At 43.6% G+C, this 19,334-nt stretch overlaps 1 long non-coding RNA gene across 1 annotated transcript in view; it reads left to right on the top strand.

The window, feature by feature from the left end:
- LOC138372912 (uncharacterized) overlaps positions 1-19,334 on the top strand; it is a 124,191-nt gene that overhangs the window by 60,737 nt on the left and 44,120 nt on the right. Inside the window, exon 2 of the long non-coding RNA XR_011230970.1 lies at positions 5,686-5,815. This is a non-coding gene — a long non-coding RNA (uncharacterized lncRNA). The remainder of the gene's footprint in view (positions 1-5,685; positions 5,816-19,334) is intronic.

Raw genomic sequence — 19,334 nt, forward strand, 5'->3', positions numbered from 1 at the left:
CACAGAGAAATAGACTGGATAAATAAGGATCCCCCGCGGGAGTCATGAGACATGGAGAGGAAAACTGGTAGACATCGCAGAGAAGCAATTCTTAAAGCAATATGTCAACAAAGGCAAACAAAGCATTTGAAAGTCAAGAGTAGTTAAGATGAAACGCAACAGGTACAAGACTAGTAGACGGGGCATATAAAGAGCTATAGATACTGATAGATAAGTACACTCACACACACACACACACACACACACACACACCTTTCCTCCTCAACTCCCACCCACCAACACACACACGTTCACTCTCGCAGTCTCCTAGAGCACTCTTTCACTTACACTTAATCTCCCACTCAACATATGCAACTCTTTGATTCACGTGAGGTGTGAGAGGGTGAGGCATCAGTATGGCCGGACCTCCTCCAGTCTTAGCACTTGAGAGACAGCTTCCGCCCTCCTCCTCCTCCTCCCAGATGAAGGTCGAGGAGCAGCTAGTGGACGGGGAAAGTAAAGGAGGAGATAAAGCAACTATTCATGAAGGAGCTGAGGAAGAAGGATGTAAGGAAATGAAATATGGAATACAACAAGTGAGAAATGGCAAGGAGGTATAGTGATGGTGAAGAGACGAGGATGGTGAGAAAGGAGTAAAGATGAAGAGGAGGAAAAGGAACGTTGGTGGTGGAGGTAGAGGAGACAGGACAGAAAAACAGTGGCAGACGTAGAGGAAAAAGATGACACTACGAATTTATAAAAAAAAAAAAAAGAAAAAAAAAATTGGTAGTGAAAATGTTAAGCTCGACCAAAATTGGGACAATTAGGCTGCCAGGAAGGAGGAGGAGAGCAACAGATAGAAGGAATAAACAAACAATATGAGAAGGAGGATAAGCAAAATGCAGACTAGGGAAAGTCTGAGTCATTCAGACAGCTTCCGCTGATGTAAATTCCTATCTGCAATCATGTCCAATTGTTAAAGTTAGCCTTGGGTGTTGTGGCTCTGTGTACGTGTACCCTTGTGGGTGTTATAGCTGTGTAGGTGTACCTTTGTGGGTGTTGTGGCTGTACGTGTACCCTTGTGGGTATTGTGGCTGTGTACCTGTGAGGGTGTTGTGAACACAGTTCGAACCTTGGTGGGCATTTTGAGGTCTGGCAAACATTAGAACGTAGTTTAGAAACCTAAATCAGGAATCTATAAAAGCAGTCTACTCAATCTATGTTAGACCAATTCTGTAATATGTAGCTCCGGCCTGGAATCCGCACCTTGTACAGCAAAAAACTCAATCTGAATTTAGTTATAAGAATTTTTAAAGTTATAAAATTTTACAAGTTATAAGAATTTAGTTAAGAGGACTGGACCTCACATCACTGGAGAAGATGGACAATAAGGATATGACCGCAAGGTATTGAGGGGAATAGACAAAGTGGACAAGGACAGCTTCTTTCAAATGAAAGTAGGGCAAGATAACAGGTTGAAGCTGGAAAGGCAAATGAGCCTGAACAACAACTTTCCTACAATTGAAAGAAGTTGTAGAAGCCACCTCCGTCCACAACTTTAAGACCGGATTCGACAAGGAACTCGAAGGTCAGAACACTTCAACTCTAACACAAAGGCCACAACGAGGCTAGTATATTCGGGGCACAAAGAGCTAGAGCTCAACTCCCCCGAAGACACTGATCGATAAGCACCAAGAGGCCAGTGGTACCACCACCGCCTGCTCCTTGGACCACATCTCTGTAATATGCATCAAGAGCCCTGACTAATTTTTGTCCGTCCTCGTATCAAGGGAATGAAGGTGACGTCAGCTGTGTCTTTGAGTGGATCTGGGAACGCTGCAAAACATGCAAGTGTCCTCTTTGAGCGAACGTGGCGCCGATCCTTCACTAAATGAGATAATTGTGACATTGAACAAAAGGAATTATGGAAGCGACTCGAATTTAAAAAAAAAATGATCATGGACTTGTGATATCAAAGGCATAGTTCCTTTTCACTCTGATAATTCTTCCTCATTGAGAGACCTTTGAATGCTGCCAATTTTATCGCCAGACGTCCTTTGCTTTTGATGAATTGTGAATGTTAGTTACCATTTTTCTGTGTAACTTGGAACGTGTATAAGCGACAACACGGTGCAGCCTTCTGAGGCGGCCTCGAGCTCTAAGAGATATTGAGGGACACTTGCGGTTATTTCTGTCTCTTATGGAGTCCACTTTTGAATCCAGGTCGAGATGATTCTCACCTCAAGCTACCAGCTGACTACCCCCGTACCCCTATCCCCTTCCCGCCCCAGAAATGAACTCGTGTGAATTCAGTTGACAAAGCCACACACTAGAAAATGAAGGGACGACGACATTTCGGTCCGTCCTGGACCATTCTCAAGTCGATTGTGTATGAATTCATTTTGTTAACTCGTATGAGGCCGTGGGGAGGGAGAGGAGCAACAATTGTGCACTCGTGAGGTGAAAAGAACCAACTTTACCACTCTTCGATCCTACACAAAAAGCCTGCCACCGTGTACCATCGTACTCGGGACCACTGAGCCCCCCACTCATTGATATATAGTGTTGTGGCGGGTCTACTGGACAGGATAACTCTTCAACAGAAAAAAGCAGGGAGCCCCCAACAATTACGAACAATTTTGCAATTACGAACTACTGTCACACACAGATGGATTACTAGCAGGCACTTCCAGTTCAACTGATGTCACCTGAGCAGTGTTTTTGGAGGGATTTCGAGCCTCAGATCACCCCGTGAATTATCTATTGTAGAATGTTGAGAGGGACGCAAATATCCACAAATATCTAATCAATGTATGATTAGTATATATTGGTTCTATTTTGAATTGTCTCTTCATCTCAATTTTGTGATATATATATATTTTTTTTTAACATGTCTTACCGCTCAAATGTTAAAACTCGCTTTGTCTATACAATATATCACCTTTCAAATTGCTATGTAAAAGACACTCACTTTATGAATAAAATGTAAGCTTGATTTAGACAGCTGTTTAGTCCAGCCAGTGTTGTAATGCTTTTGTACAAGTCTGTTACAAATATACTTTCCGAGTTTAAATAATGCCAATATCTATGTATTATACTGTTACTGGTAACTCTTATGTAATTAATGTACTGTACTGGAGGCCTGGGGCGATGACCGGGCCGCGGGGACGCTAAGCCCTGAAAACAACCAACACAAGGTACTTTTACATAACCCTTCTCACTTATAAATGTACAACCATTTATAAATAAAAGTGTCTAATTTGATATGGGTAAAATACTTCGTAAAATGTTGTACTCACAGAAGCTCACGTCGTCAGTGGAAGCCAGGATCATTCGGGAGACGGGTGGAGACAGGAGCTAGGACCGTCGTTGCCACCCGTCCCGACGTCTACCCAGATCCTGTGATGGTGGACGGGGGAACAGAAGTCAACTTGCCCGTCCCATTTCCGTCCCTTGTTGGTTATCACAGCGATAAATTCCTTGGCGCTGTAGACAGCCCTTGCAGGTTATCGTTACTTATCTATATTAACACTTTACTTATATTCCTTGTTATCTTGTACGCAAACATTTTACCGACAGTCAACGGTAATAACGCAACACTTTATTGACAGTTAACGGTAATAACGCAACACTTTACCAACAGCCAACGGTAATAGCCTAACAGGTTACCTCCCAACAGAACATCCCGGACACAACTCACAGCCGTGTCCCAATAAGCCCGATATTCCACGGCCTCCTCTTAATAGGCTGCATTTGTAACGTTGATTACGATAACGTAAGAAACGCGAGGAATTACCTGAGAGAACGAATTGACTCGTTATAGTCCTCCTAACTAGGCTGACAGTCATTACGTCTCACTTGAACAGGTGAACAAGGACTATCACTGTTGTTTACACGAATAAGGGTGTTCGTCACAGGTGGTAGAGGTTCCTTGTGTTCCTTGTATTGAAGTAACTGCTGCTGCTACCTGTTGGACAGTTCCTTTAGAGAGTGAGGCGAGCTAGTCATTCCCTCTACAAGTTCCTGTCTTGCCTGCCAAGTCGTTCCACGGTCGCAGGAACAAACACATCTACACTGGTTCAAGGTGGAACTTGAACAATTCAGTAATAACTTTGGCGATTATTAAACTGATCTGGAGATGCCGGGCGAGTTGCGTCGTCGCAAACAATTTCTCACAATCCTTCACGATGGCTTTTATGTCTTATGTAATGAATTTTGAACACCTCGCATACAAATATCCAAGCTCGTTAATCCGGACACCAAACCCACTGTTTATGATTTGAATCAGTTTACACAGAATCAGTCCTCGACTCAAGTTCATTACATTCAGCGGTCGACCCCACAGATGCATTCATAATTTTTAACATGCTGTTCATTCAAAACGGGAATTTTCTCAAATATTAATTAATAATATAATATATTAGCATATTGTGCATATATAGGCATAGGTTAGGTTAGGTGTTTAGGTTCTGTTGGCGATTCTTTGTATTTGTAGTACGTGGGTGAATCATTTAAAGCGTTGTGGTTCGAAAAAAATTCGTCAGTGAAGCACTTGTTCCGGAAGTATACGAACGAAATCAGTTGTGAGTCGTATGTAAACAGTTTTTCATTCATAAACAACGGGTTTGGCGGGAGTATGGAATCACTTTTAGGTCTTTGTTTGGAGGACGGGCTGCTTTGAAGTGCGTTGGTGAAACAGTTATGGAATCGTGGTTCGAACAGAGGACATGAGCGAGAAACTTGTTCCGGAAGTATTCGAACGAAATTAGTTGTGAGTCGTGTGTAACAGCCAGTCCTCCAAACAAAGACCCATAAATGAATCGATGCACCCGCCAAACCCGCTGTTTATGAATGAAAAACGGTTTACACACGACTCACAACTGATTTCGTTCGAACACTTCCGGAAAAAGTTTCTCGCACACGTCCTCAGTTCGAACCACAATTCTATAACTGTTTCACCAACGCACTTCAAAGACAAATAATCGCCAACAGAACCTAAACATCTAACCTATTCCTAACTACACATGGATTAAATATATTAATTTATATATGACAAGAAATTACTTTTATATTGCAATTCGTTAAAATTAAGAAATCCATCTATGGGGGATCGCCCACAGTTTGGGCGAGGATAGGCCGAGTGACGTCACCTCGCTAGCAGTATTCGCGACTCTAATTGGTCGACTCAAATTCAAATAAATTTACTGAGGTATAAATAAACACAAAGGGATGAGATAGCTCAAGCTATTCTCACCCTGTTTGGGTCGACTCGTGCTCAATAAACTTCCATTCGCCGAAGCCAGAGACCATGATTCAAGGGATCACCACGTGGGCAATATGTCGACCTCTGCCTAGATACAAGCACAAAAAATACCTAACACGCCACTCACGTAATTTTAACAAAGTTCTAAACATCTAAATCATCCAAAATGTCCATCATCTAACCATCTAAAATGTCGCTGGGAGCAGCAAGTGTGTGACAATGGTGCTGTGATGTTCACAAGACCAATTACAAGCGAACATGAGGCTGGAACTTTGTTCTTGAGACTTAGGGAAAGAGCATCATAGCATCTCACACTCTCCTCCTCTCCAAGGCTACCAGCTGACTCCTGTCCGAGGCTACCAGCTGTGTCTCCTGCCCTCCCTTCGCTCTCAGCTGACTCCTCTTGTCAGTCAGTCGTCTGACAGCCTTCCTCTGGTTCACAGATCGCCGCGGCGGGCGGGAGCCTCCAAGCAGAGTGCAGACTGACGCTGGGACCTCACCAACTCAGCGCCTTCAAGACTCTCCGGGTCAGAGTCCGCATGATATCCTACGTCGACAACTACCAGTCCTCAGGTGGGTCTACCAGTCCTCAGGTGAGTCTACCAGTCCTCCTCAGGTGGGTCTACCAGTCCTAAGGTGGGTCTACCAGTCCTCAGTTGGGTCTACCATACCTCAGGTGGGTCTAGCAGTCCTCAGCTGGGTTTACCACAATTCAGGTAGATCTACTATTCATCAGGTGGGGTCTACCAGTCCTCAGATAAGTCTACCAGTCCTCCTGTGAGTCAACCAAGCCTGAGGTGGGTCTACCAGTCCTCAGGTGAGTCTACCAGTCCTCAGGTGGGTCTACCAGTCCTCAGGTGAGTCTACCAGTCCTCAGGTGGGTCCACCTGAGGACCCAGGAGTACCTATTAGTATTATTAATAGTAAGTGAACACAAAGCAATTCCCAAGATATTGAATATCAGAGTACGTAATATAAGATGGATGGATACCAACTACTACTACTAATATAAAATCAAATTAAGAAAGTAATTTAATCGCAGTAGATCACCACCGAGCAGCCTGGAGAGCTCACCGCAGTGACTGACATCCATGGGGTAGACAGTGAGATGCTGTGAATCACTTGCTGACAGACTTATCAATCGTAGAGTCAAACATGTCCAGATCATTAGTCGAGAAGACGTCCAAGTACAGCTTCAAGCAGGTGTACTATCAAACTTCTCAGTAGAGAAATTTATGTGTGTGATAGAGGCTGAGCTCTACTCACCTTGGTAGACTAACCTCCACCTAATCAGGCTCGGATCAGTGGTTGTCTCCACAAACTAGAAGTATACATACATACTTCAAACTAGGAGTATACATACATACTTCAAACTAGGAGTATACATACATACTTCAAACTAGGAGTATACATACATACTTCAAACTAGGAGTATACATACATACTTCAAACTAGGAGTATACATACATACTTCAAACTAGGAGTATACATACATACTTCAAACTAGGAGTATACATACATACTTCAAACTAGGAGTATACATACATACTTCAAACTAGGAGTATACATACATACTTCAAACTAGGAGTATACATACATACTTCAAACTAGAAGTATACATACATACTTCAAACTAGGAGTATACATACATACTTCAAACTAGGAGTATACATACATACTTCAAACTAGAAGTATACATACATACTTCAAACTAGGAGTATATACGCCTAATGTAATCAAACGTAACAAATGTAACCACACATCAAAACAAGACACAACAAATGTGGTAGTTGTTCACAAGTCCATTACACACAAATATGCACTTCAGATACTCAAATGTTCAAGCTGTGATAGCAACCATGAGTTAAAATCCTACACAAATGTCCTTCCTATATAGCAGTAAATCTACAAACAGGACTTACTCTTACAAGCAATACAGTAGTGTATTGAAACGACCCTCCACAACCTTTCATCAGCCACCACCAATCACTCAATAACAAACTCCTCACTTACCAATTGTTCCCAGTCACTAACCACCGTACACCACTCAGGCAATATTTCACTCCCACAGAACTCTCAACTAAATGCAGATCTTATCTCCTCACTCATACCTGGTATTGCAAAATGCAACAGAACAAAACTGGACCGACTCCTTAATAAATTTTAAAAACAATAAGCGCAGCCCTTCCCTGAGAGGGACTCAACACAAACCTCACTCACATCTACAGGTAATAGATCCAAACACACACACAACTATGGACTCACCATAGCCCGTGCTACTTGGAACATTTTGTTCCAAGTAGCGAATTTTTAACAGCAACAACAACACACACAGCTACCAGTGGAATAGATATGAAAATGGAGCCGATACTAGACCAAGTAATAGATAAATATGCAGTAAAATCAACCCAATCCATCCCCCCCCCCCACGTTAACACGTCCATAACACAGCCACTGTGAATAAACGCAGAAAACTCACAGCTGCCGTGTTAAACCAGCTTGTCCTGGCCAGCATCCCCAACGTCAAGAAACTGTCAACCTGAAGTATTTTATCCTAATCTACCAGAGGACCCATAAACAGAAAACGGGACATCATGTCAATATCGCCTGCCGCTACTATTTTCTACTACGAAAGGTTTTGATCTTAAGTAAAGAATACTTTCAGTAATTGATGAGTACCGACCCGGTACTCATCAGACTGAAAAAGTACATAAACCACACTCACCCTTAATACGATCCCAGATATCCAAAACGCTGTGCCAAATGAACGACAATAAACACAGAAACAATCACAAACCCAACATATTAGATGATTTCCTTGACCTTCATGACCTGGAACACTAAAAGCATCAAACCATCACTCATCAAAATCAGACCCAGTTCTCATAACCACATCGTGGCTAAATCCCCAATATTCTACAGGTTTGTTGTAATTGATGTAATTCATCTCGTATCGTGTGTGTGTTAGTGTGTGCATGACAGTCAAGGTGGGGGGGGATCCTGTCATGTGAATGTCAAGGGCGCAGTGACAACAACAACAGTGGCTGCAAGAACAGCGACAGCGACAGTGTCTGTAACAACAACAACAGGAGCTGCAACAACAGAGAGTCTGTAACAACAACAACAGGAGCTGCAACAACAGAGAGTCTGTAACAACAATAACAGGAGCTGCAACAACAGAGAGTCTATAACAACAACAACAGGAGCTGCAACAACAGAGAGTCTGTAACAACAACAACAACAACAGGAGCTGCAACAACAGAGAGTCTATAGCAACAACAACAGGAGCTGCAACAACAGCGATAGTGGCTGCAACAGTGATAGAACAAGAGCGATATTGGCTGCAACAGACACACAACCAGAGGAAGTAACCACCACTAACAATACCAACAGTAGTTTGGTGAGGTGTGTGGTGGCGTTGTCCTCACACACCTGGCCAGGTGTGTGGTGGTGCCTCCCTCACACACCAGGCCAGGTGTGTGGTGGTGTCTCCCTCACACACCAGGCCAGGTGTGTGGTGGTGTCTCCCTCACACACCAGGCCAGGTGTGTGGTGGTGTCTCCCTCACACACCAGGCCAGGTGTGTGGTGGTGTCTCCCTCACACACCAGGCCAGGTGTGTGGTGGTGTCTCCCTCACACACCAGGCCAGGTGTGTGGTGGTGTCTCCCTCACACACCAGGCCAGGTGTGTGGTGGTGTCTCCCTCACACACCAGGCCAGGTGTGTGGTGGTGTCTCCCTCACACACCAGGTCAGGTGTGTGGTGGTGTCTCCCTCACACATCTGGCCAAGTCGGACACCTGCCGCGTCCGTGTTAAGCTTCCTGACAAGACAGTCATCGCTGCATAAATCTGTTGACTGGTTCGATAGACCAGCAGGATGGTAGTGGTGGTGGTGGTGGTGCTGCTACTGGTGTTGCTGGTTGTATTGTATTCATCTAGCAGTAAATAGCTACCCGCGAGTAAGTCAACTGTTGTGGGTTGCATGCTGAGGAATGTCAGTAGTTGGCCTGGGGCAGTAGTCCATGAGAATACTACTATGTATTGATATATACTCTAACACAATAAGACCAAAATTAGACTTCAGTGTATTGAACTGAATGTCTCCTGTGGCCCTTTTGGAGACCTTCAGTTCAATACACTTACATGCAGTTGTATATACATTTCGATACAGTTTTAACTGGGAATAACAATGTAGGACTTGTGATCTATTTGAATTAATAGATTACTGAGACAAATGTATTTGTCTCAGTCATGGCCACTGTCCATTTTGCTAGTTTTCAATATGCATCTGGTGTTATTCTGCTGATATGTGTGCATCTGGTGCCTAGCCTTATGTGTGTATGTATATAATGGTTTAGATATACGTACAAAGTCAAGCATTAGCTGCCAAGCCCCACGTTTTCAATCGCTAATTAATGCTACTTATTCCACAGGTTTCTTGTTGTATTGTATTAAAGGAAAATCTCGTCGAACTTGCCTTTGCATTCACTTAGCTTATCCCAATCTCTTTGCGACTCCGATGCTTAAAATTTATTCCTGATGGTGTCTCTTTTGCACACCCGAGTCTTAGTTCCCGCATGTGACCTCTTTAGCGTCACTCACGACATCAAAATAGAGGTACATGCAGAAGCAATTGCTAATGAACTGAGGGAAGATGAAGAACTTAATAATATAATCTACAATCTGTACTAATCTAATATAATCTGCATCTGTTGACCAGACCACACACTAGAAGGTGAAGGGACGACGACGTTTCGGTCCATCCTGGACCATTCTCAAGTAAGAAGAAGAAGAAGGTGTAATAATGATTATTTCGATCGAATGATTGTGTCCATCAGCAAATTTATTTCATCGAATCGTTGTATCCATGGAATATATAATGAAGTGTATACATGTATACTTTATACATGAATGACATACTTTAACAAATTAGTTGATATACACAATGAAGGCCTCCTTGATCACTGTAAGGATTGGTGTGTGTGAACATTTAAACTCTTGTGGCACTATTCCTGTCTAGAGGGACTTAGTAAAGACTATAGACAAAAATTTCATAATCACTTTTCTGGTTAACAATTTCAGTGGATTTCAACAAATCCGTTCTTGTTTCTTATAATGCTTTTGCCAGGTCGTGGCGTCAATGTTAATAGATTATATTGCGCTATACATATAAAAATACCTCCTCTGGTGCAATTATAGGGACCCACAGCCTAAGAGAAGGGAACACAGAGCATTCAGAGAAAAACTTGCCATTTAATTCTGAATACGTTAACTCTGAATTGCGCTATATAAATATATCCTAATAAAATACGATTAGATTGTATTGCGCTATTAATACATCTTGATAAAAAATGCTATCAATGAACAGTTTCGTTATCAACCATTGATAATCTCTGCACGTGGACTATTGCAAATGTTGCACAAATTGCAACATTGCAAAAATTGCAAAAATAATATATTTAAAATATTTGCCGCGTTGGTTTCAACATGACCCAAGACGCTGTTTTCTGCCTTTATTAAGGTCAATGGAGTCAGTCAACTAACTCCTCTATTTCCCCTTGGAATTATAAAACTTCTTCAAATTGACTATACTATTTTCAGCAATATACGACCCGGAAATATGTTTACCGAGACGAATGAGTTTCTTGGTTCCATTTCGTAATGTGTTCCTGCTTTATTATGCTCATTCTTGGCTTGTTGAAGTCAACAATTTGTAGGTTTTTTGTTTCTTTTATGTGTGAGGGGAATTTTGTTGATGTCAGTGACACATTATTTCTGGCAACGGTTTTTATAATTTATAATTATAAATTATTTCTATAATTTATACATATTTTGATAATAAATATACACGTAATACAATTTTTCATTCAATTAATGTACCTGCTGCCAACAAGTCCGGTGGATATCATACCTGATATCATACCTGATATCATACCTGATATCATACCTGATATCATATCTGGATATCATACCTGATATCTACTCGGGTACAAAAACTCACAACACAGTTTGACAAAAATATTTGTTTGTATTTAATTTTGCACATTTTTCCAGACAAATACTATTTATTTTATTGTCATTAACATCGTTATGAGTCGAGGTGGTTCCGAGAATCGGTGTTGCCCCCGCGGCCCGGTCTCTGACCAAGTATCCTGGTTGACAGCCTGATCAAGCAGGCTGTTAGCAATTTGTTAACAATTTAAGATAAAATGTTTAACAAATTGTTAACTTTACCTGCATAACATTGTTGGCTCTCTGCTTTACTTCACTTTATTCTTTGTTTTTAACTTTGAATTATAATAAAGGTATATAAATACCATTACTTTACGTTAAAACTTCGTGTGGGTGTATGAGTAGGCTACAGGGTGTGCGTGTATTAGTAGGCTACAGGGTGTGCGTGTATGAGTAGGCTAGAGGGTGTGCGTGTATTAGTAGGCTACAGGGTGTGCGTGTATGAGTAGGCTAGAGGGTGTGCGTGTATTAGTAGGCTACAGGGTGTGCGTGTATGAGTAGGCTAGAGGGTGTGCGTGTATTAGTAGGCTACAGGGTGTGCGTGTATGAGTAGGCTAGAGGGTGTGCGTGTATTAGTAGGCTACAGGGTGTGCGTGTATGAGTAGGCTAGAGGGTGTGCGTGTATGAGTAGGCTAGAGGGTGTGCGTGTATTAGTAGGCTACAGGGTGTGCGTGTATGAGTAGGCTAGAGGGTGTGCGTGTATTAGTAGGCTACAGGGTGTGCGTGTATGAGTAGGCTAGAGGGTGTGCGTGTATTAGTAGGCTACAGGGTGTGCGTGTATGAGTAGGCTAGAGGGTGTGCGTGTATTAGTAGGCTACAGGGTGTGCGTGTATGAGTAGGCTACAGGGTGTGCGTGTATGAGTAGGCTAGAGGGTGTGCGTGTATTAGTAGGCTACAGGGTGTGCGTGTATGAGTAGGCTACAGGGTGTGCGTGTATGAGTAGGCTACAGGGTGTGCGTGTATGAGTAGGCTAGAGGGTGTGCGTGTATTAGTAGGCTACAGGGTGTGCGTGTATGAGTAGGCTACAGGGTGTGCGTGTATGAGTAGGCTAGAGGGTGTGCGTGTATTAGTAGGCTACAGGGAATTCCCGCAATCGCTATTTGGTAACCATGGTAATATCTGGCCGGGTCCCCATTCTTGTTTATTCCGTCTTGCTGTTGCTGCGTGAGTGGTTCAGCATCCTTGATAGCTTCTTTGTTCATCGTCGTTATTCGTGCTTCGTTAGTCCTACCTGGTCTTCACTCTGGTTCGTTAATCATACCAGGTCTCTTCTCATTCGTTACCCATTTTTCTGACCCCCACCCCTGGTTCGTCACCCTTAATCGGAGTTTTTCATACATTGGTTCGATATAAACTGAGACGCAAGAATGATGAGTACCTGTCAGACGCAGTAGTGATGAATACCTGTCAATCACAGGAGTGATGAGTACCTGTCAATCACAGGAGTGGCAAATACCTGCCAGACACTTGAGTGAAGTCAACTTGAGGACAGATTGACAGGACCACCGCTGTGTGTATTGTTATCTAAGGGGGGGGGGCCTGGCCCGTTATGGGACGGTGTTGGTGTTGGATGGGTAGAGGGTGATATGAGGGGAAGATAAATGATGGAAAGGGGGGGGACAAGTATCACACACCTGTATACTCCTCATCGACAGGTGTCTTGGGGAGGCTGGGCTCATCTTGGAGCACATGGGTGATGTTTCCTTGTGTTGGTCCTGCAGGCTGTGACTCGTGGACCCTCGTAGGGGATGCCTTATTGAAGAGAAGAGAAACACATTGTGCAAACGCTGCAGACCGGCAGCACATCATTGCACAGGGGTTGCGAGCGAGAGAGAGAGAGAGAGAGAGAGAGAGAGAGAGAGAGAGAGAGAGAGAGAGAGAGAGAGAGAGAGAGAGAGAGAGAGAGAGAGAGAGAGAGAGAGAGAGAGAGAGAGAGTGTGTGAGAGTGTGAGTGAGTGAGTGAGTGCCTGTGTCGCACTGCGGTGTCACCGCTCGACGAGCTATTGTTGATTTTTATTTAAATTTTGCCCCGAGGGACGAGTTTATTGGGCAGCGCCACTCATCTTGTGAGTGGACACACCGCCATAGCAGCATGTACAACACTCCCCAAAAGAAAGAAAACCCGCTGGGTTGTTCATCCTGTCACTTGTACTCAGACACAGCTGGGACTTGCTTAACTGTCTCAAGCTCCTCAAACAAGAAAGATTAATATCTGTACCCAGAAAAGCTTACGTTATCTTGCGGGTGCAAATTGGGGGAATCTTTTAAGAACAGTATCAATATTTGACAAATAGTGTTTTTTTAACTCACACAATGTGGGGTTTATTATTCTACACATACTTCTAATGTCTCTCAGGTGTTCACATTCACGTAGATAGTGGTCTAGGCGGTGTCCGTCACTCTCATCACAAATTCTGCAACTTCGCTGATCAACAGTCGTTTCCATTCAGTATCTCCATGGATATTTGTATCCAAGACGGATTCTCGCTATTACTGATTCTCTCCCGCGTCCTCCTCTTCGTCCATAATGATTGGGATTGCCAGCCGTTGTACCATCGTACAGATTCATTGGTTTGTGCTCCTATCCTCCTTTCTTCAGCTACTTTGTCACGGTGATGTTGCCTGACAATACCTCTAATTTGTAGTAGAGACTTGGGTATGAAGTATTCAATATGGTCTCCTTCAGCGCCTTCAGCAGCCAGCACATCTGCTATTGTTAATGAAGACCAACACAGCCTCTATCACTCTCCTGCTGCCAGTCACCTCTGGGTAAACTGGGTAGCCCACCTGTTCTCTGGTCTTTTCTCAGTACGTGGATACACTAAGGAGACATTTACTTGGAATATATTCGTACAGCTCTTTGTTTTCTTCAACAATTCTAAATAACGTCTCTGTGGCTCATTTGGGTACTCAGTTTCCACCTGTGTCCCCTTGTTCGTGTTCCACCCATGCTAAATAGTTTGCCTTTGTCCACCCTGTCAGTTCATCTGAGAATTTTGTAGGTGGTGATCATGTCTACCCTTACTCGTCTGTCTTCCTGGGACGTGAGGTTTAGCTCACGTAGCCTTTCCTCGTAACTTATACCTCTCAGTTCTGGGACTATTCAGGTGGCATACCTCTGAATCTTCTCTAACTTTGCTTTGTATTTATGTGTGTGTATTTACCTATTTACCTATTTGATCCTGCAGGTTAGAGCTGTTAGCTCCTGGATTGCTGGCTGCCGCCCTGCCATAGGCTAGCTGTTGCCGACTGAAATTAAATGTATATTATTTTTCTGTTATGATGCATAATCACTCGTAGCATGGACACTATTACGTCTCTCAGAGTATGTTGCTTTGTATATATCTCTACTCGCCGACTTTCATATTAACTGCAAACTTCTTCATTAAACTTGTCGCTCTACGATACTCCAATTCAGCCTTGAATCAAAGACTCTCGCAAAGGTATACAATTCCAGAGCACGTGTGGATCTTCCACAAGACTCCCTCTCTCTCTCTTAAAAGACAACTAAAACCAACCAGCTTTCGATGTGAAGCATTACTCCAAACTACCTACCAGAGTGTGCTACCTGGTAGTACCTGTGGTCAAGGTCTGAACAATTCCTGGTAGTTTCCGTCCCACACAACACTGGCCACCGCCACATCCCGCCGTGAGCTACAAGATTTACCATAAATACACACAATGCCGTCCGATATTTTGCGTCAAAAGAAGCAACACAAAAATTATTTGGCTGGTAAGAGAGAAGAGCGAATGCAGGATGAGGTGTGCTTTCTTTCTCTCTCTCTCTCTCTCTCTCTCTCTCTCTCTCTCTCTCTCTCTCTCTCTCTCTCTCTCTCTCTCTCTCTCTCTCTCTCTCTCTCTCTCTCTCACTCTCTCACTCTCACTCTCTCTCTCTCTCTCTCTCTCTCTCTCTCTCTCTCTCTCTCTCTCTCTCTCTCTCTCTCTCTCTCTCACTCTCTCACTCTCTCACTCTCTCACTCTCTCACTCTCACTCTCTCACTCTCTCACTCTCTCACTCTCTCACTCTCTCTCTCTCTCTCTCTCTCTCTCTCTCTCTCTCTCTCTCTCTCTCTCTCTCTCTCTCTCTCTCTCTCTCTCTCTCTCTCTCTCACTCTCACTCTCACTCTCTCACTCTCTCACTCTCTCACTCTCACTATACATATCTCCACAAAACATGGCCTTCATCGCAATAACAATCTTCACTACACACTAATTATCATGTAGAATATGATATGCTCCATTGATCTTTGTGAGGATGAAGTCTGCCATTTAACAAGGTTGGCATCAAGGCTGGAAGACCCTGACCCTCGCCCCCCATGACAAGCCTCCAATAACCACTAATCACCCTGCAAAGTTTGGTGAGACTGGCTGCAAGCGTCTGGCTGTCAACCTTGTTTTGACAAATGGACTTCTATTTTTTATATATACAGATTTGTGAAGGTAGATACAAGAGGCAGTCTACGGAGCTCTAATTGTCCAGTTATATTAAGGATTAATAGAGTTTCATACGGAAAGTAAACTTATTTGTTACTCCCTACAGCCTGTGTGGGACCTATGCATATAGGGTATGGTCTAAGGGAATAGGGTGTGGTGGTAAGGGTGTGGTTGTGTAGGGTGTAAGCGGTGCAGGGTGTTGTGTTATGGTTGTAGGGTGATTGGTTTGGTAGTATGAGGTGTGGTTTCTTGACAATGTAGTAATATTAATTAATAAGTGGATGAGGTCGCGGTGAAGTGTTGGGAATACTCAAGAGTTAGTGAAGTTTTAAAACATGTGGGCCTCAGGTGGGGGGCCCAAGGTGGGTGGTAGTGGGTCGGGCCCATCCCAGAACACTCCACCTGTCCCTGCGTTCCGGTGGACGAGGCCCGTCCAGAACAACGGCAGCTCGAAATGGTTATGTGTTGTCTAATGTCTTGCGGGATTTACGATATTCGACTAGTTGCTAGGAGTGAGCTGGGGTGATGTTTGCCTCCCAGGAGCCGGTGTGTGTGCTCACAGGATCCCCCCCCCCCTTCCCCTGCTCTCGCGTGGATACATGTTGAGCATGTGTTCTGTCCTGCTTCCATGTGTCTCGGTGCTGTGTCACACACGCGAGGCTCTTATATATATACCTAACTATACATAAGAATCCTTCAAACACTATACACAGCCTATGATAGATCCGCACAGGAGTACATGGCACCGGAATGGCTCACTGCCTGGCCCCCTTCTATACGCTCTCTGAGTTCCTCTCGCTTTCTCTCTTGTCCTTGTTATTCCCCGTTTGCTGCTATACTGTCCCCTTGCTTTACCTGCACTGTTTCGTTACTCTTGTGCTATCTTCGCTATCACTATCCTCATCACTGTTTATCTTGTGCTTTGTTTCATTGCTGGCTTTATTGCTATGCTCTTCTCTTCATGTTGCTGATTCCTTTCTTCCAGCGAGCTTCCGTTCTCATTTATCTTACACACTTCTTTATTGTTCTTCCTCTTGCATAAGTCCTAAAGAAAATTACCAAAAATTATCAAAATTTTGGTAATAAGATTACCAAATCAGATTGATAGGAATTTACAAATGCCCAAAACCTGAAATCTGTGCATAAGTTGCCATAGCATTGAAAGCTATTGCAACTTATGTAATAACAGGTGTGTAATAACAGGTGTTTGTGTGGTCAACATAGTCACAGAAGCAGACACATTATATATATATATATATATATATATATATATATATATATATATATATATATATATATATATATATATATATATATATATATAAAAAATATATATGTATATATATATATATATATATATATATATATATATATAAATATATATAAATTCACTTTGTTGCTGAATAAAGATATTAAATTGGCTTCATACATATCCATCTCAGACATGGGGATGTCAGAATTATTTCTTGCTAAAATGTCCCTCACTCTATAATTTACATATGAGAGTAAAACACAGATTTACATCTCAATGAAAATAAAAATAAATATAGTGTTCCCGGGGTCAGGGTGTAGTGAGGGTGTTCCGGGGTCAGGGTGTAGTGAGGGTGTTCCGGGGTCAGGGTGTAGTGCGGGTGTTCCGGGGTCAGGGTGTTCCCGGGGTCAGGGTGTAGTGAGGGTGTTCCGGGGTCAGGGTGTAGTGAGGGTGTTCCGGGGTCAGGGTGTAGTGCGGGTGTTCCGGGGTCAGGGTGTAGTGAGGGTGTTCCGGGGTCAGGGTGTAGTGAGGGTGTTCCGGGGTCAGGGTGTAGTGAGGGTGTTCCGGGGTCAGGGTGTAGTGCGGGTGTTCCGGGGTCAGGGTGTAGTGAGGGTGTTCCGGGGTCAGGGTGTAGTGAGGGTGTTCCGGGGTCAGGGTGTAGTGAGGGTGTTCCGGGGTCAGGGTGTAGTGCGGGTGTTCCGGGGTCAGGGTGTAGTGAGGGTGTTCCGGGGTCAGGGTGTAGTGAGGGTGTTCCGGGGTCAGGGTGTAGTGAGGGTGTTCCGGGGTCAGGGTGTAGTGCGGGTGTTCCGGGGTCAGGGTGTAGTGAGGGTGTTCCGGGGTCAGGGTGTAGTGAGGGTGTTCCGGGGTCAGGGTGTAGTGAGGGTGTTCCGGGGTCAGGGTGTTCTCGGGGTCAAGGAGCAGCATTTAGCCTAACAGCGATCGCGGAGGGGTTCCGCCTCTCATCTCGATATTTCAGGTTCACATTAATGCTGCTGACTCCGCCGCGTGTGTGTGTGTGTTCTTACTTGCCGGTTAGGGAAGTTTAGCTCTTGGACCCGCCTCGTCAGAAACCACCTGCAACACTACTCGTAATTTCCTATGACTCTTTTTAATATCTAATTTTGAAGTTGGGGGATCGAACTGGTATCACCCACTTCTTCCTTCACTAAAAGAATGCTTCCTTACATCCCTGTGACTAATTTATCTTTGTATTTGCAACAGTTTGTACTTGTCCACTTGTTTATGTCGTTTAGTATCCTGTACATCGTGACCATATCTCCTCCGCATGTTTACCTTAAGTATTGGAGGAGGTTCAACTCTTTGAGCCTGTTCTGGTAGCTTAGTTCTCGTGTATCCCATATCAAGCTTGGGACAAACCTCTGCTCGCTCATAATTTAATTATATCTATATTATACGATTTGTGGGTTCCATTCCGGTGCCATGTACTCCTGTGCGGATCTATCATAGGCTGTGTATAGTGTTTGAAGGATTCTTATGTATAGTTAGGTTCCAAAAAGAGGCTGTTCATGTCTGGTAACTTTGCATTGTTAATCTGGATACATCTCTTGTCTCCTTCGTGAGAAGGATTTGTTCAGTTTGTACCAGAGTCACACAAAATTCCACTTCAAATGAGGTCAGCAATTAATTAGCCGTGCCTCTCATGAAGTCGTATTAATGGCACAACATTCCTCGATGTTGTAGTTGATAATATTGTTCAGATGAACAAATCCACACGGGCCGTGATGAGGGTTCGAACTTACGCTCAGGATGATCCCAGACGCTGCCTTAGTCGACTAGGCCACGACTAGATTTGTTCATTTCATTTGACTAGATTTGTGGATTTGTTCAGTTGATGCATCACGCTATTGTGATTTCTGTGTGTCATATTACTCAGTCTCACCTCTTGGCGACTGTGCTAAACACATGTCAGAACTCTATGGAATGCGTTTTGCGTCAAACGTCTTGAAGTGCAGGTTCTAACGTGGCTCAAACTCTGCCACGAATAATTAATTTTGACTGGCTGTAGTCCGGAGGAATTCTGTGTAAATATTGTCAGTTGTGGGCTTATGTTCACTGGGTTAAATTTATGCAATATCGTGCTTGAAAATATTTATGATGTGGCTCGCTGAGCAAGACTCTTAACTATAAGTTACACGCAAGAAAAGTATTGCTAAATGATGTGACAAATTTTAATCAGGTGTAAAGACAGAACTGTGTGCTCAGCCAAGGGATCCAATATTGCTATTGTCAGAGGTGTGTGCGTTCACGCTGGAGCCGCATATTCCAGGATCGGTCTGACGTATGAGGTATACAAGGTTCTGAGTGATTCCTTACAGAAGTTTCTGAAGGCAATTCTTATGTTCCCAGTGTGTGTGTGTGTGTGTGGTTGAGAT

Source organism: Procambarus clarkii, chromosome 40 (assembly GCF_040958095.1).
Source record: "Procambarus clarkii isolate CNS0578487 chromosome 40, FALCON_Pclarkii_2.0, whole genome shotgun sequence".
Classification (NCBI taxonomy): Eukaryota; Metazoa; Arthropoda; class Malacostraca; order Decapoda; family Cambaridae; genus Procambarus; species Procambarus clarkii.